Raw genomic sequence first — 27,173 nt, forward strand, 5'->3', positions numbered from 1 at the left:
TACTGATGTAGTTAACAGGCACCAAGCCGATTACAACTTTCTGAATAGCCATTTACCCCTTGCAGTCCCATCTTCATATGGATGATGGCACTTTCTTTATCTCATTGTCTTAAAGGGGTTGTCCGAGATATATTTTTATTTTAAATTTAAACACACAATGCACACATTAAATATTCAATAATATACTTACCTGTGCAATCTTGCTTCTGTTCTCCGTTCTGGCAGCTCTTTTCTGCCGATCACATGTCTTCTGACGTCACGTTTTCTTCCTCCTCCACTGTCGTGTCGTATCCCGATCACATGGTCTCGCACCAGCGAGACCTCGGACGGGACACGACACGTCACTGGAGACGTGACGTTTCTGCGGGTGCCCGCCCCCCCAGCCTATGCATCTTTTCACTGTGAGCGCGCCTATGCGTGTCCACAGTGAAAAAAGTGAAGAGGGACGGCACCCGCGGACTAGAAAGGTACAGTGACCTCTGTACTTTTAGTTCTTCCCCTATCAAAGCCTACACATAGTAGGCTTTGATAGGGAATTATACAACACGATGCAGCACACGGGTCGCATGCAGCCCTTGAGGCTGTTATCTGCGGCCCGCGGGACACCGTTGCGCCGTAGTACACTGTTTAACAACTGGTTCCCGACCGCTGGCTGTATTTTTTATGCAAAAATCAACGTGCAGGGAGAGGTAAATCTGCCGCAAACTTCAAGACGGAATTTTGAGGCAGATATTCCTCCGGCAAAAAAACTCAGTGTGAACATGGCCTTAGTAGAGAGAGACATGAGATAGAAGAGGGTGGACGAGGGTGAGGGGAGACACGAAGAGGTTTATAGACCTGAAAAGAGAAAGAAAACATAAATGTGAAAAACATAATGGGGGGAGAATATTTGCTCATCATCCTTCAAGAATGTCAGCAAGGAGACAAGTCCAGTGAAGGAGGTCAGCGGGGAGGAGCAAGGACAGCTCACGTGAACTCTTGGAAGGTACGTGCACGCTCATTGCAGCCTGCAATGAGCGTGCACGGGAAAAAAGTTTCATAACAAGGAAAGATCAACAAACCAGAGCTGAACTGCATGTAAACAAACTGTGCTGAATTCAAAGAAGAAATGTGTTAAGTAGAATTTTTTTTTTAAATAATGCTTTATTTAGGTTGTCTGTATAAGGGGTAATGTATGACAGAGTTTTTGAAAAAATTTTGGTATCTCGGACAACCCCTTTAATACAATGTTATCTAATAGAATAGGAAGTGAATGTGTGTCCAAAAAAGTTTCTCAATGTTAAAAAAAGCTTTTCAGGAAAATTACATTTGCAAACCATGCACATGTGTAGCTATCTCTCATTGTATCATTTCACATATATTCTGTTTTATTTTATTTTTGCTGCTGGCCCTAGTTTTAATGTATTCACTGTGTTTGGTTTAGAGATGGTTACGTTCCTATAATTGAAAATCAGTTACTGCCTGAAAGAACGATTAAAAGATTGATATTTTATTAGTAAATTCTAAAAACCTGGCTCACAAGCCCAATATATCCTGATTACAGGCAAAAAGCAAGGGATCAGAGATAGGAGAGGTATCAGTAGGTGTTAGGACATGTGTACACCCACTGACAGTGCATACTCCTTATGATATAAACTCTCTCTAGAGCCCTATGGTGTTGCCACACATGGCGAGATACCGAGGTGTCCTCTTTTCTTCCCACAATCTTGGAGATTGCTACATCCAAGAATGTAATTTTATGTTCATGGATCTCGGACGTGAAAAAAAGACCCAGCTTGTTCACATTTAATGTGTTCACGAACTCATCAAAGTCAGTCTTAGTTCCTGTCCATAGGATCAGGACATCATCAATAAATCTGATCCATAGGAGGACATGAGATGTCCATTTCTCCATTGCCTCACTAAAGACTACTTCTCGTTCCCACCAGCCCAAATACAGATTGGCATAGGTGGGGGCTACTGGGCTACCCATCGCCACACCCCTGAGTTGATGGTATATCCTTTGATCATACAAAAATAAATTATGCTTCAGGACAAACTCAAGTAGGTTAATGCCAAATTTGTTGTGGGCCTGATATTGTATGCCCTTCCCCTTAAGGAAGTATTCTACAGCTCTACACTCCTGGACATGATGAATGGAGCTATGTAGCACCTCCACATCAAGTGAGGCCAATAAAACATTAGTCTCATACCGTATATCCTCAAGTTTCCTCAAAGCATCCATGGTGTCCCTCACATATGATGGAAGTGAGACCACGAATGGTCGGAGGATGCGGTCAAGATAGAGATTCGCATTTTGCGTCAGATTGTCTATTCCTGATACAATTGGACTACCTTTGAGTGGGGTCGTCCCTTTGTGTATATTTGGAAGACTATAAAACGTGGCTCATTGTGGATACTCAATGAGTTTCTTTTTCACTTATGAGGTTAAGGGATTTAGCAGACATGAGGATCGATTTTAACCTATTTCTGAATATCTTGGTTGGATCATTGGCAATCGATCTATAACACTCTTGATTGTCAAGTATTTGGTAGCACATTGTTTTATATTGAGTGCGATCCAGTACTACGATGTTACCACCTTTATCAGAGGGCTTGATTACGATCGTATCATCCTTCTCTAGAGCTAGAAGACCCCCCATCTCCTCCTTAGTGATATTCCATCTCTCACCCATCGAGTTGTTAATTAGTCTGAGTTGGTCCTCTACCACTTTAACGAAAACATTGATGGGAGAATTATCACTCATGGGTGCGTTTTTTGTAGAGGGTAGTCTGAGATCTGTAAAAGGACCTTTCCCTATATCCCTGTGACTTTCCTCCCATAGATCCTCCAAAGGTCTGAGGTGTGGCAAATCCTCCTCTGTAATGCCCAATTTGAGACATTGTCTTTTGTTTTGCATTTTGAAGAATTTTCTCCATTTCAGTTTCCGTGCGAATAAATGTAGGTCCTTAACCCATGTAAAGAGATCAAATTTGTTAGTCGGGACAAAGGATAATCCTTTTTTGAGTACATTATTTTCCTCTATGCTCATGGCACGTGTTGATAAGCTGATCATTTGTAGCTCGTCTTCCTGATGCACAGGTCTAAAACCTACATGTCCCGCCTGTCCCGTAGAAGGTAATCCGATATTGGGTGATTCCTGGCTAAAAAATCCCCTCAGTTGGATCCATTACCTCTGCCTCTCCCTCTCTGATTGGAGCGGGTGGGGTATCTACTCTGATCGCCTGCTCCCTGGCCTCTTCTCAATGGGATTCTATTGTGTTCTGAGTCAGACTGTTCCTGTTCAGATGAGGATAGATCAGTATCTGGTTCCTGAGAGGTGCCCGATCTAGTACTATAGTCAAAAATCCCTACCCTCTTTGAAATCAAGGGTATCACGGACAAATTGAAAATGTTTTCTCTCTTTAATATGGCCTGTAAATTTCTCTATGGCTAGTTGTAATGTATTTTCTTTTCTCTCATAGTCCGGATTATTGGAGAATTTTTTTACTGATTCTATCCCCTCCTTTAATTCTTGTGTATTGCGGATCAAACAGTTATTTTCTTCCTCCAAAAGAATCCCCATAAATCTGAGCGAGGATTCAATAGATTCCTTTTCCCATTTTTTTAGGAGTTCGACTGATCGAACCCTTAAAGCCGGGACAAGAGATATTCTCAGACCCCGGGGTACAATTCTATTCTTGATGTATGTTTCAAGTGTCTGTATTTCCCACCAGGATCTAATATGATCTTTATATTCTTTATATGTCTTGGTAAGTTTTCGGAAGGAAGCATCCAAGTTCAAAGACTGAGGTTGGGATACAATTTCCTTGTCAAAGAACACCTCTCTAGCATAATTTATCCACCTTTCTGTATTAATGTCACCTGCGAGAAAACCTGCCATCCCCACTTGAAAATAAAAATAGTGAAAATGTATTCACTGTGTTTGGTTTAGAGATGGTTACGTTCCTATAATTAAAAATTAGTTACTGCCTGAGAGAACGATTAAAAGATTGATATTTTATTAGTAAATTCTAAAAACTGGCTCACAAGCCCAATATATCCTGATTACAGGCAAAAAGCAAGGGATGAGAGATAGGAGAGGTATCAGTAGGTGTTAGGACATGTGTACACCCACTGACAGTGCATACCCCTTATGATATAAACTCTCTCTAGAACCCTTGCCACTGAGGTCTAATCCTACGCGTTTCAGTACCCCCGATTTATGGGGTACGTCATCAGGGATTAAGTTAGATTTATAGTAGTATAGCCGGGTAGCACTGTTGCGTGCTTTTTAAGGTTTCTCAGCGTGTGCACGGCACTAATACACTGGCCGTACACGCGCCGAGAAAACTCTGGATATTTAAAGGCTAAAGGCCCACCCACTGGCTGTCACCGACCAATCCACATCGAGCACGTCAATTGCTGATGTCACGAGTGGTGGCACGCCTCCAGAGTCTCAGCCAGTCACCAAGCCATCCAGCTTTAGTTTTATTCAGTTTAGTGTAGTTTTGTTCTGGATCCTATATCATATATCCTATATACATTTCAGCTTTGGGACCTGCTGTTCCCTTATCTTCAGCATCCTAGATGTAGCTATACGCAGCATGTGAGATCACACCACCGATCCTGGTCTCTTACCATGATTTCAAGTCCTTGTATACTATCTGTGTGATGTTTTTAATAGACACGTATATTTATACAGTTTGTTACAATCATGATGGCCACGCACCTAATCTCTGCCCCATTTACCATCGATACTTCTAGCAACTGGAGTATGCATAAGGCATCTCTCTGCTTTGTTTATCTTCTCTGTGTTCAGAACACACTGCGACCTCATAACCGCCTGGAGCTCCCCAGGGTTACTAAGGACGCCTCGGTGTCCAGACGCGGTGACTGGCTGAGACTCTGGAGGAGTGCCACCACTCGTGACATCAGCAATTGACGTGCTCGGTGTGGATTGGTCGGTGGACCCACCCACCACAGCCAGTGGGTGGGCCTTTAGCCCTTAAATATCCGGAGTTTTCTCGGCGCGTGTACGGCCAGTGTATTAGTGCCGTGCACACGCTGAGAGACCTTAAAAAGCACCCGGCTATACTACTATCAATCTAACTTAATCTCTGATGACGTACCCCATAAATTGGGGGTACTGAAATGTGTAGGATTAGACCTCAGTGGCAAGGGCTCTAGAGAGAGTTTATATCACTGGCGTAGCTATAGGGGTCGCAGCGGTCGCACTTGCGACCGGGCCCCGAAGCCAGGGGGGCCCACGGCCCCCCGCGCCACATCAATAAAAAGTTACTATAGTAACTCGGGCCGCGGGCCCCTGTTACTATAGTAACATACTTTACTTACCTTCCTGGTTACGGATCGCAGCGGAGGTCCTGACGTCAAGCGCTGTGCGCAGCGCATGACGTCACAGCGCTATGCGCCGCGCACAGCATCGAGACGACAGAACTCCCGCCGCGGCCGAAGAGGAAGGTAAGGTTAGCCCTGACTGGCGGGGTCCGACTCCCGGGACCCGCCAATCAGCTGTTTTGAAGGGGCCGCAGCACTCGTACGAGAGCTGCTCCCCTTCATTCCTGTCACTTCATTCCGGTCACACTGTGAATCGGTGTCGGCGATTCACAGTGTGGGCGAGTAGTGAAATGAAGGGGAAGCAGCTCTCGTACGAGTGCTGCGGCCCCTTCAAAACAGCTGATTTGCGGGTCCCGAGAGACACATCAGCTATTGATGGCCTATCCTGAGGATAGGCCATCAATGTTTAGGGACTGTACAACCCTTAAGCCTACGATGTAGTAGGCTTAGGGGGCCCATGAGACAGGATCACAGATTGTGTGATCCTGTCTGCTGGGCCCTGTATCTAAGCCAATCACATGGTAGGCTTAGATACATGGCCCATGCGTGATCCTGTCTTCTGGGCCCTGTATCTAAGCCAATCACATGGTAGGCTTAGATACATGGCCCATGTGTGATCCTGTCTGCTGGGCCCTGTATCTAAGCCAATCTCATGGTAGGCTTAGATACATGGCCCATGCGTGATCCTGTCTGCTGGGCCCTGTATCTAAGCCAATCACATGGTAGGCTTAGATACATGGCCCATGCGTGATCCTGTCTGATGGGCCCTGTATATAAGCCTACCACACTGTAGGTTTAGATACAGGGCCCCAACACACAGTAATCTTATACTGTATAAGATTACTGTCTGCTGGACCCTGTATCTAAGGCTACGTTGTGGTAGGCTTAGATACAGGGTCCCACAGACAGTATCACACATGGGCCCTGTATCTAAGCCTAACACGTGTTACTAATCATTTTTTGTGTGTTTTCTTACAGGTTCGGTCGTTGGTCTACGTCGGATTCCAGGACTACTTCGATGACAGCTTTTTTTTTTATTATCAATAAAATGGTTAATGAGGGCTGTGTGGTTTTTTTTTATTTCAATAAAATATTTTTTCTATGTCTTTGTGTTTTTTTTTAAACTATATTACTACCGCCTTAGTAATGGCCGAAGTCTGATTGACAGCATCCATTGCTAAGGCGGGGCTTAGTGTTAGCAGATGCAGAGGCTAACACTAACCCCCTTTATTACCCCGGTACCCACCGCCACCAGGGGTGCTGGGAAGAGCCGTGTACGATCCAGTACCTGACCATCTGTAGTGATGGTCAGCCACTGGGGTGGCCGCAGGCTGGTATTATCAGGAGGGGAAAGGCCAAAAACAGTGGCCCTTCTTACCCTGGTGATGCTAGGCTGCTGCTGCTTTATTGTATCTGGCTGGTTATGAAAAATGGAGGGGACCCCACGTCATTTTAAAAAAAATAAAATAAAACATAATTGGAAAGAACGATGTGGGGTCTCCCCCAATTTTCATAACCAGCCAGATACAACACAGCAGCAGCAGGCAGCATTACAAGGGTGGGAAGGGCCACTGTTTTTGGCCTTCCCCAGCCTAATACTACCAGCCTGCGGCCACCCCGGTGCCTGCCCGTCACTACAGATGGTCGGGTACTGGTTCGTACCCGGCTCTTCCCAGTACTCCAGGTGGCGGTGGGTACCGGGGTAATAATGGGGGTTAGTGTAGTCTCTGCACCTGCTAACATTAAGCCTCGCCTTAGTAATGGAGGTTGTCAATCAGCCAGCGGCCATTACTAAGGCGGTGATAATAAAGTTTAAAAAGATACAATCACATAGAAAAAATATTTTATGGAAATAAAAAAACACAACCCTCATTAACGATTTTATTGAGAATAAAAAAAACGCCGTCATTGAAGTCCTCGTATCCGAAGTCCAACAACCGAACCTGTAAAAAAAACACAAACACACAAAAATAATCAGTAACACATAAAGAAGCAAAATTATTATTTTTACCAATCCTGGGTCCAGCGCTGGAGCCGCAATGTCAGCGAGCTGGGCCCTGTATCTAATCCAATCATGTGTGATACTGTCTGCTGAGCTGTGTATCTAATCCAATCATGTGTGATACTGTCTGCTGAGCTGTGTATCTAATCCAATCATGTGGGATACTGTCTGCTGAGCTGTGTATCTAATCCAATCATGTGTGATACTGTCTGCTGGGCCCTGTATCTAATCGTATCTTGTGTGATACTGTCTGCTGGGCCCTATATCTAATCCGATCATGTGTGATACTGTCTGCTGGGCCCTATATCTAATCCGATCATGTGTGATACTGTCTGCTGAGCCACTGTATCTAATCCTATCGTGTGATACTGCCTTCTGAGCCACTGTATCTAATCCTATCATGTGTGATACTGTCTGCTGAGCCAATGTATCTAATCCTATCATGTGTGGTACTGTCTGCTGGGCCACTGTATCTATTCCTATCATGTGTGATACTGCCTTCTGAGCCACTGTATTTAATCCTATCATGTGTGATACTGTCTGCTGAGCCAATGTATCTAATCCTATCCATAGTTTATAGGGTCGTAGTGCTATAGATATGCTATGCTGTCTCATATACACACTTTTTTTTTGGGCGGACACATATGTATTGGGGCTATTTCCCTGACATTTTAAGCCCTGAGGGTATGTTCACACGGCAGCGTCTGTTACGGCTGAAATTACCGTGCTGTTTTCAGGAGAAAACAGCACCGTAATTTCAGCCGTAATGGCATGTGCAGGCGTCTTTCGCTGCGTCCATTACGGACGTAATTGGAGCTGTTTTTCTATGGAGTCCATGGAAAACGGCTCCATTTACGTCCTGAAGAAGTGACATGCACTTCTTTGACGCGGGCGTCTTTTTTACGCGCCGCCTTTTGACAGCGGGGCGTAAAAAAAAATGACCGTCGGCACAGAACATCGTAAGACCCATTCAAATGAATGGGCAGATGTTTGCCAACGATATCGAGCCGCATTTTCGGACGTAATTCAATGCTAAAACGCCCGAATTACGTCCGTAAATAGGGTGTGTGAACCCAGCCTTAGTGACGCCCCCGGCTGCTAGTGCTGCATTGTTGAGTCACTTAGGAGACCCAGCGATGCAGCTGAAAGCTGCGGACCGTCGGCCATGAGAAGTTTGCGGGGGGGGGCCCAGTAAGAATTTTTGCATCGGGGCCCATGAGCCTTTAGCTACGCCCCTGGTTTATATCATAAGGGGTATGCACTGTCAGTGGGTGTACACATGTCCTAACACCTACTGATACCTCTCCTATCTCTGATCCCTTGCTTTTTGCCTGTAATCAGGATATATTGGGCTTGTGAGCCAGTTTTTAGAATTTACTAATAAAATATCAATCTTTCTTTCAGGCAGTAACTAATGGCCCTAGTTTTAGCTTCAATTCCTATTGATGGTTTATCCACAGGAAACTAAAAAGAAACTACAATCACAGATCAATCTTTACAGAAACATAAAAAAAAAGTTGGATACACCAGCAAAGGCCCAGAACACAGTTAGGCCTTATTCACACCATTTTGCGCGCATAAAAAACAACATTGCTGTTTCGTGTGGCATCCGTGTACTGTGCGTGTCTGCGTTTTTTACATGCGTATGCCATCCATATTGTAAAGGATCTGCCAGACACAGCTTCTGTGTCTACGCCCATAGGTAATCAGTCTGCACCTGCACCTATGTCTGTGAGACTGACTCCATCTTCCACCACTCAGGATGGCAGGCTTAGGAGTGGGAGAGCCTATCACAGCCTGGCCAGATGGAGCTAGCTCCCGCCCTCTGTCTATTTATACCTGCCTTCCCTGTTCCTCCTTTGCTTGTGATTCTTCTCTGCTGGTTTCCTGGCCCTGCTGCAGCTTCTTGAACTACTGATCCTCTGCTTGTGATTGACCTTGGCTTTACTGACCACTCTTCTGCTCTGCGTTTTTGTACCTCACTCATCTCCTGGTTTGACTCGGCTCGTTCACTTCGCTTGTTGCTCACGGTGTCCCCGTGGGCAGCTTCCCCATTTCCCTGGCTTCTTTGTACCCTTGTCTGTTTGTCTGTCTTGCACCTATTGAGTGTAGGGACCGTCGCCCAGTTGTACCCCGTCGCCTAGGGCGGGTCGTTGCAAGTAGGCAGGGACTGAGTGGCAGGTAGATTAGGGCTCATCTGTCTGTCTCCCTACCCCGACATTACATAATCACAAGCCCATATACCTAGTCTACCCTGGTCCCTGACACTACTATGGACACCCTTGAGACCCTGGCTCAGCAAATGCAGGGCCTCTCCCTACAGGTCCAGGCCCTGGTTCCGAGGGACAACCAGCCTGATGCTACCCTGGTAGTGCCCCTCATCTCACCTCTTGAACCCCACCTCAAGTTGCCTGACCGGTTCTCAGGGGACCGGAAGACCTTTTTCTCCTTTCGGGAAAGTTGTAGGCTCTATTTTCGCTTAAAGCCCCACTCCTCTGGTTCTGAGAGCCAGCGGGTGGGTATAATTATGTCCCGGCTCCAGGACGGTCCCCAAGAATGGGCCTTCTCCTTGGCTCCTGATGCCCCTGAACTTTCCTCCGTTGATCTTTTCTTTTTTGCTCTCGGGCACATTTATGACGAGACTGACAAGACTGCCTTTGCCGAGAGTCAGCTGGTGACCTTACGTCAGGGTAAGAGACCCGCCCTCTGTCTATTTATACCTGCCTTTCCTGTTCCTCCTTTGCTTGTGATTCTTCTCTGCTGGTTTCCTGGCCCTGCTGCAGCTTCTTGAACTACTGACCCTCTGCTTGTTATTGACCTTGGCTTTACTGACCACTCTTCTGCTCTGTGTTTTGTACCTCGCTCATCTACTGGTTTGACTCGGCTCGTTCACCTCGCTTGTTGCTCACGGTGTTCCCGTGGGCAACTTCCCCATTTCCCCGGCTTCTTTGTACCCTTGTCTGTTTGTCTGTCGTGCACCTATTGAGTGTAGGGACCGTCGCCCAGTTGTACCCCGTCGCCGTAGGCAGGGACTGAGTGGCGGGTAGATTAGGGCTCACCTGTCTGTCTCCCTACCCCATCATTACACATATGTCACGCGTTTTTTACGTCAGCAAAAAAAGCTGAAGGAGGTGTTTTTCTATTTCTCATCATTCCTTTAGCAACTGTTGTGTGACTCACGGACAGCACACAGCACACACCCATTTAAGTTTTTCCCATTGAAAACAATGGGCAGATGTTTGGAGGCGTTCAGCTTCCATATTTTCAGCCATTTTTCAGGGCGTTTACAGCCTGAAAAACGGCTGAAAATAAGTTGTGTGCACATACTCTTAGGGTATGTTCACACGCTAATGCCTCATGCACACAGCCATGACTGTAATCACAGGCCGCAGCCCGCATTTTCGGCCCGTTCTCCCATACAAAGTATGGGAGCACAGCCCATAAAAAGCAAAAGATAGGACACGTCCTATCTTTTGCGGTACACTTCTACGGCACGGACACCTATCCGTAGCAATACGGAAAGGTGCCCGCGGCCAATAGAACCGAATGGGTCCATAATTGCGGAGAATTTTACGGTCGTGTACATGAGGCCTAAGTAAAAACGGCTGTAAAATATGGAGCTGTTTTCAAGGGAAAACAGCCTCTGAGTTTCAGACGTTTTTAAATCATCAAACGTTTTTTGCTGCAGTTTTTTAGCTGCTTTTGTAGCTGTTTTTCTATTGACACAATGAAAAACGGCTCCAAAATGGCTCAAGAAGTGACATGCTCCTTCTTTTTATGCTGCCTTTTTTTATGCTACGTTTTTTCTAATAGTCATGTAAAAAACCACCCCGTCTGAACGAAACACCGTTTTTCCCATTGAAATCAATGGGCAGATGTTTGGATGTGTTAAGCTTTAGTTTTTTCAGGCCTTTTTTCGAGGCGTTTACGTAGCGTGTGAACATACCCTTAAAGGCAAGGTCTCCACAACGATCATGGCACATGCGCATGCCCAGTCAATAGCATAACAACACATGTGTAAATGTGATGTCATGTGTCTGTGATTCCGCAATCCCAAAGTGTCCAAGAGTGCGACATTTTTAGCAATTGAAGTCAATCCCCCTACTTACTACTATCGGGTTTGGCATATCTCATGCACATTTGTGTTAAAATCTTGCAAGAGATCGCAACACGTTATGTGAGATATGTCGCCGTGGAACCCCAGCCCAAAGATAAATATTGCAAGACTTACAGATAAAGAAAAGTCTGGGAATTCTAAGTGATTACAACTATAAATTCATTAACACAAGGACTCACACCTGGATTTATGACCCATCACATGGACACACTTCACACCACTGTGTCAACATGGACTAAATACAGCTCTATGGACTCTTAAATCATCTCCCCTTGTGCCCCATTGTGTGTAACAAAATCCCTTGTTTTATTGCCCTGCTGTATCTCAATGATATATCGCCCTGTGTAATATGTCTCTGTGTAACATCTTTAAATGTTGTGGTATGCTGACAGTTAATCATTTGTAATCTTCCCTGATGAAGGGGACTTTGAGCCCCAATAGCTTCCAACCATATTTTTTCCAGTTAGTCAATAAAGATATAATTTTTTACACATAAGCATTTCACATCACATATAATTTGAAAATATTGTAGAATTTTAACAATTAATTTAATTTGATAAATTAGGCTGTGTTCACATCTGCACTACAATTTCCATTATTCTGTTCCCTCATAGCAACAGAATAATGATAAAAGCAGAAACGCCAAATTAATTAAACCGACGCTCAACGGAACCCATGTCTTTAATGAATTCCTTTGTGTTACCGTCATGGTTTCCGTAAGTTTGCCGGCATTATCTAGAGGGAGCACTGTGGCATCGTCTACAGAGGGCACTGTGGCATCTGCAGAGGACTCTGTGGCATTATTTGCAGAGGGCACTGTGGCATTATCTGCAGAGGGCACTGTGGCATTATTTACAGAGGGCACTATGGCACTGTCTAAAAAGGGGCTGCCCAACTTGACATTCTTGTGTCTGCCAAACACTGCCAACTGAACAGCCAGTCTGCATTTATCGACACTTAAAACTGGAAAACTGGATTGTTAAAATAAGCACGTGGAGTAAACTCGCCAATTTCCGGTAAGTTCAAACCTTGCAGTATTATTATAGTAATGTAGTAATATAGTAATGTAGTATAATAGTAATGTAGTATTATTATAGTAATGTAGTATTATTATAGTAATGTAGTATTGTTATAGTAATGTAGTAATATAGTAATGTAGTATTATTATAGTAATGTAGTATTGTTATAGTAATGTAGTAATATAGTAATGTAGTATAATAGTACTGTAGTATTATTATAGTAATGTAGTATTATTATAGTAATGTAGTATTGTTATAGTAATGTAGTATTATAGTATTGTTATAGTAATGTAGTAATATAGTAATGTAGTATTATTATAGTAATGTAGTATTGTTATAGTAATGTAGTATTATTATAGTAACGTAGTAATATAGTAATGTAGTATTATTATAGTAATGTAGTATTGTTATAGTAATGTAGTATTATTCTTATAGTAATGTAGTATTGTTATAGTAATGTAGTAGTATTATTATTATAGTAATGTAGTATTGTTATAGTAATGTAGTATTATTATAGTAATGTAGTATTATTATAGTAATGTAGTATTGTTATAGTAATGTAGTATTATTATAGTAACGTAGTAATATAGTAATGTAGTATTATTATAGTAATGTAGTATTGTTATAGTAATATAGTATTATTATTATAGTAATGTAGTATTATTATAGTAATGTAGTATTGTTATAGTAATGTAGTATTATTATTATAGTAATGTAGTATTGTTATAGTAATGTAGTATTATTATAGTAATGTAGTATTGTTATAGTAATGTAGTATTATTATAGTAATGTAGTAATATAGTAATGTAGTATTATTATAGTAATGTAGTATTGTTATAGTAATGTAGTATTATTATAGTAACGTAGTAATATAGTAATGTAGTATCATTATAGTAATGTAGTATTGTTATAGTAATGTAGTATTATTATTATAGTAATGTAGTATTGTTATAGTAATGTATTATTATTATTATAGTAATGTAGTATTGTTATAGTAATGTAGTATTATTATAGTAATGTAGTATTGTTATAGTAATGTAGTATTATTATAGTAATGTAGTAATATAGTAATGTAGTATTATTATAGTAATGTAGTATTGTTATAGTAATGTAGTATTATTATAGTAACGTAGTAATATAGTAATGTAGTATTATTATAGTAATGTAGTATTGTTATAGTAATGTAGTATTATTATTATAGTAATGTAGTATTATTATAGTAATGTAGTATTGTTATAGTAATGTAGTATTATTATTATAGTAATGTAGTATTGTTATAGTAATGTAGTATTATTATAATAATGTAGTATTGTTATAGTAATGTAGTATTATTATAGTAATGTAGTAATATAGTAATGTAGTATTATTATAGTAATGTAGTATTGTTATAGTAATGTAGTATTATTATAGTAACGTAGTAATATAGTAATGTAGTATTATTATAGTAATGTAGTATTGTTATAGTAATGTAGTATTATTATAGTAATGTAGTATTATTATAGTAATGTAGTATTGTTATAGTAATGTAGTATTATTATTATAGTAATGTAGTATTGTTATAGTAATGTAGTATTATTATAGTAATGTAGTATTATTATAGTAATGTAGTATTGTTATAGTAATGTAGTATTATTATAGTAATGTAGTATTATTATAGTAATGTAGTGTTATAGTAGTTCAAATAACTAATTGATTAACAATAATTTTGTATTGTATCAAATTTGAAAGTAATGCGGCCCATCAACTTCACATTTTTTCTATGTGCGGCCAATTTACCCGGCCAAGTTTGAAACCCCCTATCAGGGGCGTCACTAGCACCGGTCCTTCAGGGACCAAGCCCTGGATCTTTGGCCCGGTGTCCCAGATCCCCGGTGACTGCCACATTCGGGTCGCCCTGCATCTATAAAAGTTACTATAGAAACGGGGGCCTATGTAATAAAATACACAGACCCCTGTTACTATAGTAATGACACATACTTACCCGACTTCCTTCCCGAGCGCAGTGGAAGTCCTGACGTCTTCTAGCGTCATGACGTCACGACGCTGTGCACCGCGGATGACGTCACGACGCTAGATGCTGTCGGGTCATACGCTACACCCGGAGCCGAAGATAAGGGTAAGTGTAACGCTACGGTCTCCTAGGGTCCTGTATCTAAGCCTAACTTGTGGTAGGCTTACAGGGTCTAACAGACAGTATCACACATGGACCCTGTATCTAAGCCTACCACATGTTAGGCTTAGATAAAGGGCCCCAGTAGACAGTAATCTTATACAGTATAAGATTACTGTCTGCTGGGGTCCTGTATCTAAGCCTATCTTGTGGTAGGCTTAGATACAGGGTCTAACAGACTATGTCACTCATGGACCCTGTATCTAAGCCTACCACATGGTATTCTTAGATACATGGCCCATGTCTGATCTTGTATGATGGGCCCTGTATCTAAGCTTCCCACATAGTAGGCTTAGATACAGGGTCCCAGCAGACCGTAATCTTATACAGTATAAGATTACTGTCTGCTGGGGCCCTGTATCTAAGCCTACCTTGTGGTAGGCTTAGATACATGGTCTAAAAGACAGTATCACCATGGGTCCTGTATCTAAGCCTATCACATGTGTTACTAATGTGTTTTTTTTTGTGTTTTTTACAGGTTCGGTCGTTGGACTACATCGGATTCGAGGACCACTTCGATGGCGGCTTTTTTTATTTACAATAAAATGGTTAATGAGGGTTGTGCTGGGGGGGATTTATTTCAATAAAATATTTTATCTGTGTCTTTGTATTTTCTTTTAAACTTTATTACTACCACCTTATCAATAACTGCTGGCTGATTGACAGCGTCCATTACTAAGGCGGGGCTTAGTGTTAGCCGGTGCAGAGGCTATCACTAACCCCCATTGTTACCCTGGTATCCACCGCCACCAGGCATCATAATTTTCCTGCTAAATTCATTCCTTTATCTTTCTCGGGCTCTTGGTATTGACTCAAAGAAGACAGTATCACAAAGATGTTCTGTCATAAGGTGTGCACGTGCTAAACCATTAGTAACATACTTTAAACATTAAAAACACATCAGTCTTAAATTGGCAAATAAATTGTGGCATGCGCCACCATTTATTAAAAAACATTTGCCATAGGCAATACAGCGCAGAAGGAGCCTGACCTCAATCGCGACACGGCACTCCCTGAGCTGGGGCCCGCCTGCCCCCAGCTCGCATGCCGTAAACCAGGACAGCCGTGCCCCCTGCCACAGCTGTCCCCCCAGGCAGCCGCCGGACCCCCATCCGGCTTTCGTGACTGCCCAGGCTCAAAGATCTGAAGATTGTGGAAGATATGATGTTCTCCGCAGGGGGACAGGCTGGAAGATGTGGCTGTGGACTTCTTAGGCTGGATTCATACGAGCATGTACGGTCCGTAAAGGACGGAATGTATTTCGGCCGCAAGTCCCTGACCGAACACACTGCAGGGAGCCCGGCTCCTAGCATCATAGTTATGTACGATGCTAGGAGTCCCTGCCTCTCCGTGGAACTACTGTGCCGTACTGAAAACATGATTACAGTACGGGACAGTTGTCCCGCAGCGAGGCAGGGACTCCTAGCATCGTACATAACTATGATACTAGGAGCCCGGCTCCCTGCAGTGTGTTCGGTCAGGGACTTGCGGCCGAAATACGTTCTGTCTTTTACGGACCGAACATGCTTGTGTGAATCCAGTCTTAGAACTGAGTCATCACAAACTGAAGTTAAACTCCTGCATTTTGCCATTTGTATCCCAAAAAATGTGAATGATTTAGAAAGTGAAAAAAAATAATTACATTTTGCATTCATATGTTTCATTAGGCATATGTAACTATAACAATAATTAATTCATGCTTATTTTGTATCATTATAGCCCATAACTTTCTAAGTGAATTGTGAAAAAAAAGGAAAATAAATTCCCCTACAACTGTACATCAAAATATTACATAAAAAAAGGTACAACTTTTCATCAGGATGAACACGTTTGGAAAACTAAGCAAACATTTAATTTAAAGTCGTCCAATCACATTACATTGGATAACTGACAATTTCAATCGGATCCAATTAAAGGCAGAGAAACATTTGTGGTGAGATGGATCAGTAAGGATGGAATTTAACCTATTCAATCCTGTGTTTCCCATCTAGTTAATAAACAGAATTGGTACCATGAACGCCTATAGATGTCAATGGGAATCTCTGTTATCACCCCTCGTTTTCAAAAAATACAGTTGAAGTGTTCTTCTAACCTTCCTCTAACAATTTTTTCTTTTTTTTTTCACATTGATTTCTTTTGTATAGGATTTTAATGCGATTTCAGGAATATAACATGATGCATTTTTTCATGGAAATAATTATTGACTTGGAATTCATAATTTTCCATGACTAATTTTGTACTTACTTTACTTTTTGATGCTGTATAAACTTTCAGAACAAGAGACTGATTGAGGAACATTACAGAGCCATATTCTATTAATAACTCATATATAGTTTAAAAAATTGGAAAATTTAGAAAATACTTTTTTTTCTTTCTCCTTCAACACTTCTTTCCATTGGATGGTAGCTGGGGAGGCATGGTGCACTGGAATCAAAGGTCTAGAATTAAACAGTTCAACATCTGTGTAATATAGTTTGTTCTCAGGTACTCAGCTGACCCCAATACTTTGATATGTAGCTGTCCCTAAAATGACCAGTTCCTAGAGAAGAATACGTTCCAACACTGACAATGTACTCATTTTGCAGGTAGGAGAGACGTCCAAATCAAGTCAAAGGATAGGACAGGAATTAGGCAATTAAGGATAGGAAGCTAAACTAAAGGCCCTTTTACACCGGACAATTATCAGGCAAACGACAATTGTAAACGCTAATTGCAGACGCTCGTTCATCGGCTGATTGCATCGCTTTAAATGACAAAACTATTATCGTTGTCGGCACAACCTATTGGTACATTCAGAATAGATGTTGCAGCAAGAACATAATAACAATTGAAATGTCAGCTACATATCATTAGTGGCAAGAATATATTGATAACCAAGTATTACTTAGTGCATTGACCCATAGTCATATGTATATAGCCTACAAAAAGGGGTTCAATTAATACATAGAGTATAGAAAAATGCAAAAATTACTTTATTTAAATACATACAAACTACTTAAAAGTTGAGTCATACAGAGCATGAAAAAGGCGTCTGCCTATGCAAGGAGCGTATAAAAAAGAATAGTATGGCAAGGGCATGAAAAACCAGCAAATGATGTCATAACAGTATAAATATATCTGTAAGACCAAGGTAGACACCGTGTATAGGGTAAACCATGATGAATGGATAGCAAGGAACACTACATGTAAGTTGCAAAAGAAATGCCAACATAGAAAAAGCCTTAACAGTTTAACAAGATCAATGTGGTGAACATGTCCAAACCTTCAACATAATGAGGATAGAAACATACCCATATTGCTGCTCCTGCAACAGAGAGACACCAGACTCAACGCGCATTTCGGTAGAATGCCTTAGATCGGGGGTGGCGTCTCTCCAATGGGATGCCTCTATTTACAGGTCCAATCCAAGAGTCGATCCAATCAGGCGTGTACACGGAAGTAACCTGTTGCAAAATGTGATTGCCTGTATCTAGCGCCAGGTACGAAAATAGCTGGCCATTATCGCTGTCGGCAACACATCTCCCTATGTAAACATAAAAATGTATGAGGACTAGCAATCAGAGTAACGAGCGCTTGTCCCCATATTAGCTCCTTGTAAAAGGAGCAAACGAGAGCCAATCAACAAGCTGTCTCGTTGATCGGCGCTCGTTTACACGGCCCATGTTGGGCCGTGTAATGTCACCTTTAATAGTCTGGGTGAACAATAATAGGTACAAGAAGGGTCTAGGTTGTTTAGAATGGTCCACACAACTATGGCATTAATTAATCTTGCTTTGTTATTAGGAACTTTAACCCCTTCCCGACATCCGCCGTATACATACGACGCTGTCGGGTAGGGGTTCCCGCAAAGCGCAGTACCATTACGTCATGGTGATAGTGCGGTCTCAGGAGCTGAGCCCGCACCATCACCACTCGGAGGTGGGGCCTACTTGGCCTCCGGTATCAATGGCAAGATGGCGCAGGCTCGGCTTCCGGCTCAGAAGCTATGCCAGCGTCATCAGCAGTGGGTGTCCACTGTATGTTGCAGCAGAAACCCTGCCGTAATGACAGGAACTGGAGCTCGTTCCGATTCCTGCCATTAACCCCTTAGATGCAGCGATCGAAAGTGATCGCTGCATCTTAGTGGTTTGTAGAAAATCGGCCAGCCCTGCCATGCGATGGCAGGGCTGCTGACTGCTACTATGGCAACAGGAGGCCTAACAATGGCCTCCTGCTCTGCCATTACGGAGACGATTAGGCCGCGCCCGGAGGCGAAGCCTGATCGGCTTACTGTCAGTGAACAATTGACAGTTCTAATACATTGCAGTACATAGGTAGTGCAATGTATTAAAACAGCCATCAAACAGTTGGACCTTCAAGATCCCTAGTGGGGCTAAAAAAAAAGTGTAAAAAAAAAAGTGTAAAAAAAGTAAAAATAAAAGTTGTAAAAATTAAAAATCGCCTTTTTTTCCCCTATCAATTTATTTATTATCGAAAAAATAAATAAACCAGACATGTTTGGTATCGCTGTGTCCATAACGTCCTGAACTATATAAATATTATGTTATTTCTCCCATGCAGTGAACACCGTAAAAAACAACAAAAAACATTGCCATCATTTTTGTTTTTTGGTCCCTTTGTCTTCCAAAAATTGAAATAAAAAGTAATCAAAAAGTCGCATGTATCCAAAAATGGTCCCTATAAAAACTATAGCAGGTCTCGCAAAAAACAAGCCCTCATACAGCTCCATCGACGAAAAAATTTAAAAGTTATGGCTCTTACAACTTGGCAACAGAAAAATTACATTCTTTTTACAAAAGTAATTTTATTGTGCAAAAAGTTGGAAGACATAAAAAAGTGCTTTAAATTTGGTATCGCCAGAATCAGACTTACTCGCAGAATAAAGTTAACATGTAATTTATGATGCGTGGTGAACCACCTTGCCTCCCAGAAAAAAAGCATAAAAAGTCGCGAGATTACACTTTGCTGTGCTGTAAATCACACACAAACGTTACCGAAGTGTCGGGATTGTGAATAGACATCCCGTCCTGGCTGGAGGTGATGTCTATTCACTGTCAGGACACTTCAGTAACTTTAATGTGTGAGTATGTGACTGCACATAGTGATCTAGTAAAATCACTATGTGCAGAGTAAATGAATGGGGAGAAGTGTATGACGCTGATTGGTCACTGATTGGTCAGCGTCATACACTTCTCTCCACAACGCCCACTTAGTCAAAAAGTAAAACACGCCCAGTTGTCTATTAAGAAAGTCATTAGCATAAATCTAAAATAGGTTATAACCCCGTCAAAAATGATAGTTTTTCTAAATAAAAAAAACACTGCTGTAATCTACATTACAGCGCCAATCACATTATGTAGAAGATAGGCCACTTATAAAGTGGTGACAGAGCCTCTTTAAGACAAGTCCCTTTTGAGGATCCCTTATACCAGGGTGTCTCATTTCTGCGGTCTGCAGTAATATGTGGGGGAACCCAGCAGAAAGTGTTCCATTTCCTTGCAGCACCACTGCAGGAGAAAGTAAGCAGGAGATAGTATGCATTACACAGTACAGGAAAAAATAGGAGGACTCCTCCAGCTCACCGTTATGTTGGTCCAGGTATGGACTGCGCTCGGACCCTACGTGGCGGCACACTATGTGGATAAACAGAACAGAAGAAATTTGATCCAGCGCTGGTTAATTTAAAAGGAAACGATGTTCCAACTTTATTCGTACAAATGGTAAAATCCGATGGAAGTAAGGGTGATTGCATCAGCTAACTAACCACCCTTACTTCCATCAGATTTTACCATTAGTACGAATAAAGTTGGAACATCGTTTCCTTTTAAATCTACCAGCGCTGGATGAAATTTCTTCTGTTCCATTACACAGTACCCATTGAAATTCATTGGCTGTTAATGTGCCGCGAGAGGCTATTTGTAATGACTCTCGCTCTGGTAATAGATGATGGTCCTAAAGAGCGATTCATATTTATTAACTCAAAATGCCCTAATACATTATTTGAAAATGTTTATTCTATCTCTTAAACCAGACATCCCGTTTAATTTTGGACTCTTAACTTTAATAGCTTTTATTGGCTAATTCAGATAAAACATCAAATTAACAGTTTTGTTCCAACATCACATAATTATATGTCCACAACGATGAGCATAGGTGAAATGTTAACCCCTTCCCACCTCATGACATAGTATGGCATGGGGAGCTGGTAGTTTCTGCGTACCGCCGGACTAGTACATCATGATTATGGTGCGAGTATAGGAGCTGTGCCAGCACCATGACTAATGGATGCCAGCTGTAACTTACAGGTGACATCACACAGTAACGGATAGGAGATTTCCCAGATCCCGGCTAACTAACCCCTTAAATGCTGCAGCCAAGATTGACAGCGGCATCTAAGTGATTAAATAGATGGGGGCTCCCTGTGTAACCCCATCTGCACTGTTGCTGATGGGTTTTCATGGCAGCCGAACTCCTAACGGACCACCTGCCATGTGTATGTGCCTATTAGTGCACTAATGGGTTGCCTTTCAGGCAATAATACACTATAGTACGGATGTATTGCAATGTAAAATTGAAGCGACCAGGGGATCGTACATTTATGTCCAAATAGTGAGACTAAAAGAAAAAAAAATATTCTTCATAATAATTATTAATAATAATAATAATAATAATAATAATAATTAAAGCTTGTTTAAAAAAATAAAAAGTGGTTTCAACTAAAAAAAAATCAAATACACTGGTAGTGCAACAATATTTTTTAAAATATACATATTTAGCATTGCTGCATTCGTAACAACCCATTTAGTGTAAAAAAACAAAATCTAAAAACCCATTGCGAAATATCATTTTTTTTTCACTAAATCAAGTTAATCAATTAGTTATATTTACTCCAAAATGGTACCTTTGAAAAATATACTCAAAAAAATGTTTCTATGAAAATGCTTTCAATGAGCAAAATAGTAAAAAAAACAACCTGTACATATATCTCATATCGGCATAAATGAAATGACTTATACAATAAAATGAAAATATTATTTATACTGTATACTGCAAAAATTTGTTTTTAAAAATGGCAGAATTGCTGCCCTCCCCCCAAAAAATTTGACTATTGGAAAATTAAACTCGTACAGCAAAAAAAAAAAAAAAAAAACATGCCCTGCGTTGACAGAATTTTTTTTTTAAGGCTGTCAGAGTGTGAAAATGAAAAAAAATATATGCAGAGACCTGAAGGCCAAAATAGGCCATGTTTTTAAGGTTTTAAGGAAATATAAAACAAGTTATAACAATTCAGTCTTCATGTGTATTGTCACCATTGGCACCTTCCGTAAAGGAGAGAGATATCTTTTATCCTACCCTGCAACCCTTACATACGTGAAAAAAATTCACCAAGAAATTTTACTTACAAGATTGCAGAAAGCTATTTTTTGTGGATTTGTGCCATCTGGGTACATTGACAATATTTTATCTCTGATGTTCTAGGGTAGTTAAAAGATTAATAGTAAAATCCCTGGTGGTCTTGGGAATGGGAATGTTCCTGGGGGTCTTGGGTGATAAAAAGGTTAATAAAAACACCTCTGATGGCTTAGGGTGGTGAAGGAGACTGTTAAGTACACTTAGGGCGGGTTCACACATAGCGGAATTTCACTTAAATTCCGCTGCGGACACTCCGCAGCGTTAATCCGCAGCGGAGCCGTTTCTCCATTGACTTTCACTTTAATTTAGCAGTGTTCGTTTACACGATGCGTACAATTCCGCTGCGGAGCATAGGCTGCGGAGCGGAATTTGGTGTCCGCAGCATGCTCTGTCTGTTGCGGAGCAGTGGCGGACTCATGGCGGAATTTCTCCATTGACTTCAATGGAGATTCAAAGTTCCGCAATGAAGTCCGCAGCTGTCATGCACATGTCATGTGTGCTGCGGATGCGTCTTGCTTTTTTAACTTGACATTTCTTCATTCTGGCTGGACCTATGTATTTCTAGGTCTACAGCCAGACTGAGGAAGTCAATGGGGCTCCCGTAATGACGGGAGCGTTGCTAGGAGACGTCAGTAAATAGTCACTGTCCAGGGTGCTGAAAGAGTTAAGCGATCGGCAGTAACTGTTTCTGCACCCGGGACAGTGACTACCGATCTCAATATACATGTATCTGTAAAAAAATATATAAGTTCATACTTACCGAGAACTCCCTGGGTCTGTCTCCAGTCCGGCCTCCCAGGATGACGATTCAGTGTAAGTGACGGCTGCAGCCAATCACAGGCCAAGCACAGGCTGCAGCGGTCACATGGACTGGCGCGTCATCCAGGGAGGTCGGGCTGGATGCCGAAGGAGGGACGCGTCATCAAGACAACGGGCGGTAAGTATGAATTTCTTTTACTTTCACTAGGGAAAGTGCTGTCCCTTCTCTCTATCCTGCACTGATAGGGAGAAGGGAAGCACTTTTCCTGCAGTCCGCAGCGGCCAGTCCGCATCAATTTTCTGCACATTTTGTGCAGATCCGCAGCCGTAATCCGCAACCCGGATTAGGTGCGGCATTGATGCGGACAGTTGCGGAGGAATTCCGCCATGTGTGGTCATGCCCTTACTCATCTCTTCTACTCTGCTGCAACAAGTGGAATGTGGGCAGTCCGTCTCAGGATGTTAATGTGTTGGGTTCGTCTTTCTGTCCTACACTGATGCAAGGTACGGGCTGGAGAGGACTTTACAACTGGCATTTAACAGCTGCACAGTGGTCTTAGGGGGGCTCTACTTAACCCCTGGACAGGGCCGCCATCAGGGGGATATTAGGGGTAGTAGTGTAGGGGGCCCGGCGAAACTTAATTGAAAGGGGGGCCCGGCAACTGCCGCGACTTGCCTTTGGTAGAAAAAAACAGGCCCCTGCAATGGGGCCTGTTTTTTTCACCAAAACAATGTCGTGAGCTGCGGGCCCCCCTCTCGTGAAACACCGCCGTGAGCTGCGGGCCCCCCTCTTATCACCGCCGCGAAACACCGCCCGCTTGCGCGCGTACGAGCGAGCGCGCGACCGCCCGCAAGCGCGTGCGCCCACGCGCGAACGACCAGGCGCGCCGCCGAGAGGGAGGCGGTGAGCCCGCAACACTAGATCTAGGGGGAAGGACAGCCACACTGGACAGCGGCGCAGTCTACTTACCTGCTGGCCCGCCTCCGACTCGTCCTCCTCGTCCGCCTCCTCGTCCGACTCCGACTCCGCCTTCTTCTCCAGAGCGTGGCTGCGTAAGGAGAGGGGGAGGAGTCTAGTTGTTGCGCGGCGGCAGTTCTACGATCCCCGCCATTTTCTGGAGCCTGGAGCCTGGAGGTGAAGGACGACATCTGGACCGAAGACATCGCCTGATAAAGACTGGAGTGGGAGCAGCTCTTCTGACATGGTGAGTAAAGTGTCTCAAAGTGCTGTTTATGTATGGCCCTGTTCACACAGAGTATTTTGCAGGCCGAAAAAATCTGCCTCAAAATTCCTTAAAGAATTTTGAGGCAGATTTTGACCTGCCCACACTATCTTGCCGCGTTTTTTGCCCGCTGCGATTGAGGACAGCAGACAAAAAACGCAGCGAAAAATGCATTTTCTGCCTCCCATTGATTTCGATGGGAGGTCAGAGGCGGAACCGCGGCAAGAAAGGACGTGCTGCTTTTTCTTTTTTCCGCGACTGGCTCCGATTGATTTCAGATTAAATCAATGGGAGGTGGTTTTGGAAGTTATTTGGTGCTGATTCTGACGAAGTGTCCGAGTCAATATCAAGGCTCAAAAACTCTGTGAACTGGGCCTTATTGTTAGGGCTTATTCAGACGAACGTGTAATACATCCGTGCAACGCGCGTGATTTTCACGTGGCTCGCACGGACCTGTGTTACTCTATTGGGTCGTGCAGACTGTCAGTGATTTTCACGCAGCGTGTGTCCGTGTGTCCGCTGCGTAAAACTCACGACATGTCGATATTTGTGCATTGTTCGCGCATCACGCACCCATTGAAGTCAATGGGTGCGTGAAAATCACGCCCAGCACTTCCGCAGCCGTATAAACTATGAATGAAAACAGAAAAGCACCACGTGCTACAAACATACAAACAGAGAGTCATAATGATGGCGGCTGCGCGAAAATCACGCAGCCGCGCATCATACGCTGCTGACACACGGAGCTGTTATGGACCTTTTGCATGCGCTAAACGCCACGTTTTTGCGCACACAAAAAGCACACGCTCGTGTGAATCCGGCCTTAGGGTAGGAACACACTAGGCATGAACACTGCAGATTTTATGCAACACATTTTATTGTGGAAAATCTGCAGCGTATTACAGTCACAGCAGAGAGGATGAGATATGAACATATCTCATCCACACGCTGCAAATATAATGGACCTGCAGTGTGGCTTTTTAAGCCGGAGGAAGTGTCAATTTATTCTGTGGAATCGCTGCTCCTCTGTTGCGGAAAATTCTGCGGTTCTGCCGCAAAAATCACACAAGAGAAAAAAAAAAGGTACTTTTTTACATTTATAAAAAAGTTTAGACTTGCCCTGGCCGTAGTCCTGGTGACGCGATCCTCTATTCTTAGCGTGGCCCCGCCTCCTGTCATGACGTTTCATCCCATGTGACTGCTGCAGCGGTCACATGGTCTACAGCGTCATCCCAGGAGGCGGGGCTACGTTCAGAAGAGAGAGATGCGTCTAAACTTTTTTTTCCCTGCAGGATTCCCGCAGCGGACATGCCTCACGAAACCTGCGCCACTATTTGGTGCGGTTTTGCTGGCGGAATTCCCTGCGGCTACCGGGGCGGATAAGCTGTGGAGTTTTACTCAGCATATCCGCATATCCGTTCGCTTCCGCTCCGGGGTTCCGTCTGAGGTTTCTGTCGGCTGAACCCCGAAACGGAAAGTGAAAGTGACAGCACAGCTTCCGTTTCAGTCACCATTGATCTCAATGGTGACGGAAACATCGCTAATGGTTTCCGTTCGTCACCATTCCGGCAGGTTTTCGGACGGAATCAATAGCGTAGTCGACTGCGCTAATGGTGACGGAAACGGAAGCTGTCACTTTCACTTTCCGTTGCGGGGTTCACCCGACGGAAACCTCAGACGGAACGGAAGCGAACGGTGATGTGAACAGGCCCTAACACAAAAGTTTTGTATTTTTTTAAGCTGGTTCACAAAAAAAAATAATTCCAAATTCTACTGGACCAACTGCCTATTTAGAAACTGGCAGCAGCTCCAGGAGCGACATCATAAGGAACACACTAGGTGGATATGCTGAGTAAAACTACACAGCTTATCCGCCCTCGGTAGCAGCAGGGAATTCCGCCAGCAAAACCGCACCAAATAGTGGCGCAGGTTTCGTGAGGCGTGTCCGCTGCGGGAATCCTGCAGGGAAAAAAAAGTTTAGACTTGCCCCTGCCGTAGTTTAGGTGACGCATCTCTCTCTTCTGAACGTAGCCCCGCCTCCTGGGATGACGCTGTAGACCATGTGACCTGCAGCAGTCACATGGGATGAAACGTCATGACAGGAGGCCGGGCTGCGCTAAGAATAGAGGATCGCGTCACCAGGACTACGGCCGGGGCAAGTCTAAACTTTTTTATAAATTTAAAAAAGTGCCTTTTTTTTTTTCTCATGTGTGCTTTTTGCGGCAGAACCGCAGCATTTCCGCAACAGAGGAGCAGCGATTCCACAGAATACATTGAATCGCTGCGGCTTAAATAGCCACACTGCAGGTCCATTTTTTTTGCAGCGTGTGGATGAGATTTGTTCATATCTCATCCACTCTGCTGCGACTGTAATACGCTGCGGATTTTCCACAATAAAATGTGTTGCATAAAATCCACAGTGTTCATGCCTAGTGTGTTCCTACCCTAAGGCCGGATTCACACAAGCGTATGCTTTTTGTGTGCGCAAAAACGTGGCGTTTTGCGCATGCAAAAGGTCCATAACAGCTCCGTGTGTCAGCAGCGTATGATGCGCGGCTGCGTAATTTTCGCGCAGCCGCCATCATTATGACACTCTGTTTGTATGTTTGTAGCACGTGGTGCTTTTCTGTTTTCATTCATAGTTTATACTGCTGCGGAAGTGCTGGGCGTGATTTTCACGCACCCATTGACTTCAATGGGTGCGTGATGCGCGAACAATGCACAAATATCGGACATGTCGTGAGTTTTACGCAGCAGACACACGGACACACGCTGCATGAAAATCACTGACAGTCTGAACGGCCCCATAGAGTAACATAGGTCCGTGCGAGGCGCGTGAAAATCACGCGCGTTGCACGGATGTATTACACGTTCGTTTGAATAAGCCCTAACAATAAGGCCCAGTTCACAGAGTTTTTGGGCCTTGATATTGACTCGGACACTGCGTCAGAATCAGCACCAAAAAACTTCCAAAACCGCCTCCCATTGATTTAATCTGAAATCAATGGGAGCCAGTCGCGGAAAAGTAAAAGCAGCACATCCTTTCTTGCCGCGGTTCTGCCTCTGACCTCCCATCGAAATCAATGGGAGGCAGAAAATGCATTTTTCCCTGCGTTTTTTGTCTGCTGTCCT

The sequence above is a fragment of the Rhinoderma darwinii genome, chromosome 8 (genome assembly GCF_050947455.1).
Source record: "Rhinoderma darwinii isolate aRhiDar2 chromosome 8, aRhiDar2.hap1, whole genome shotgun sequence".
Lineage (NCBI taxonomy): Eukaryota > Metazoa > Chordata > Amphibia > Anura > Rhinodermatidae > Rhinoderma > Rhinoderma darwinii.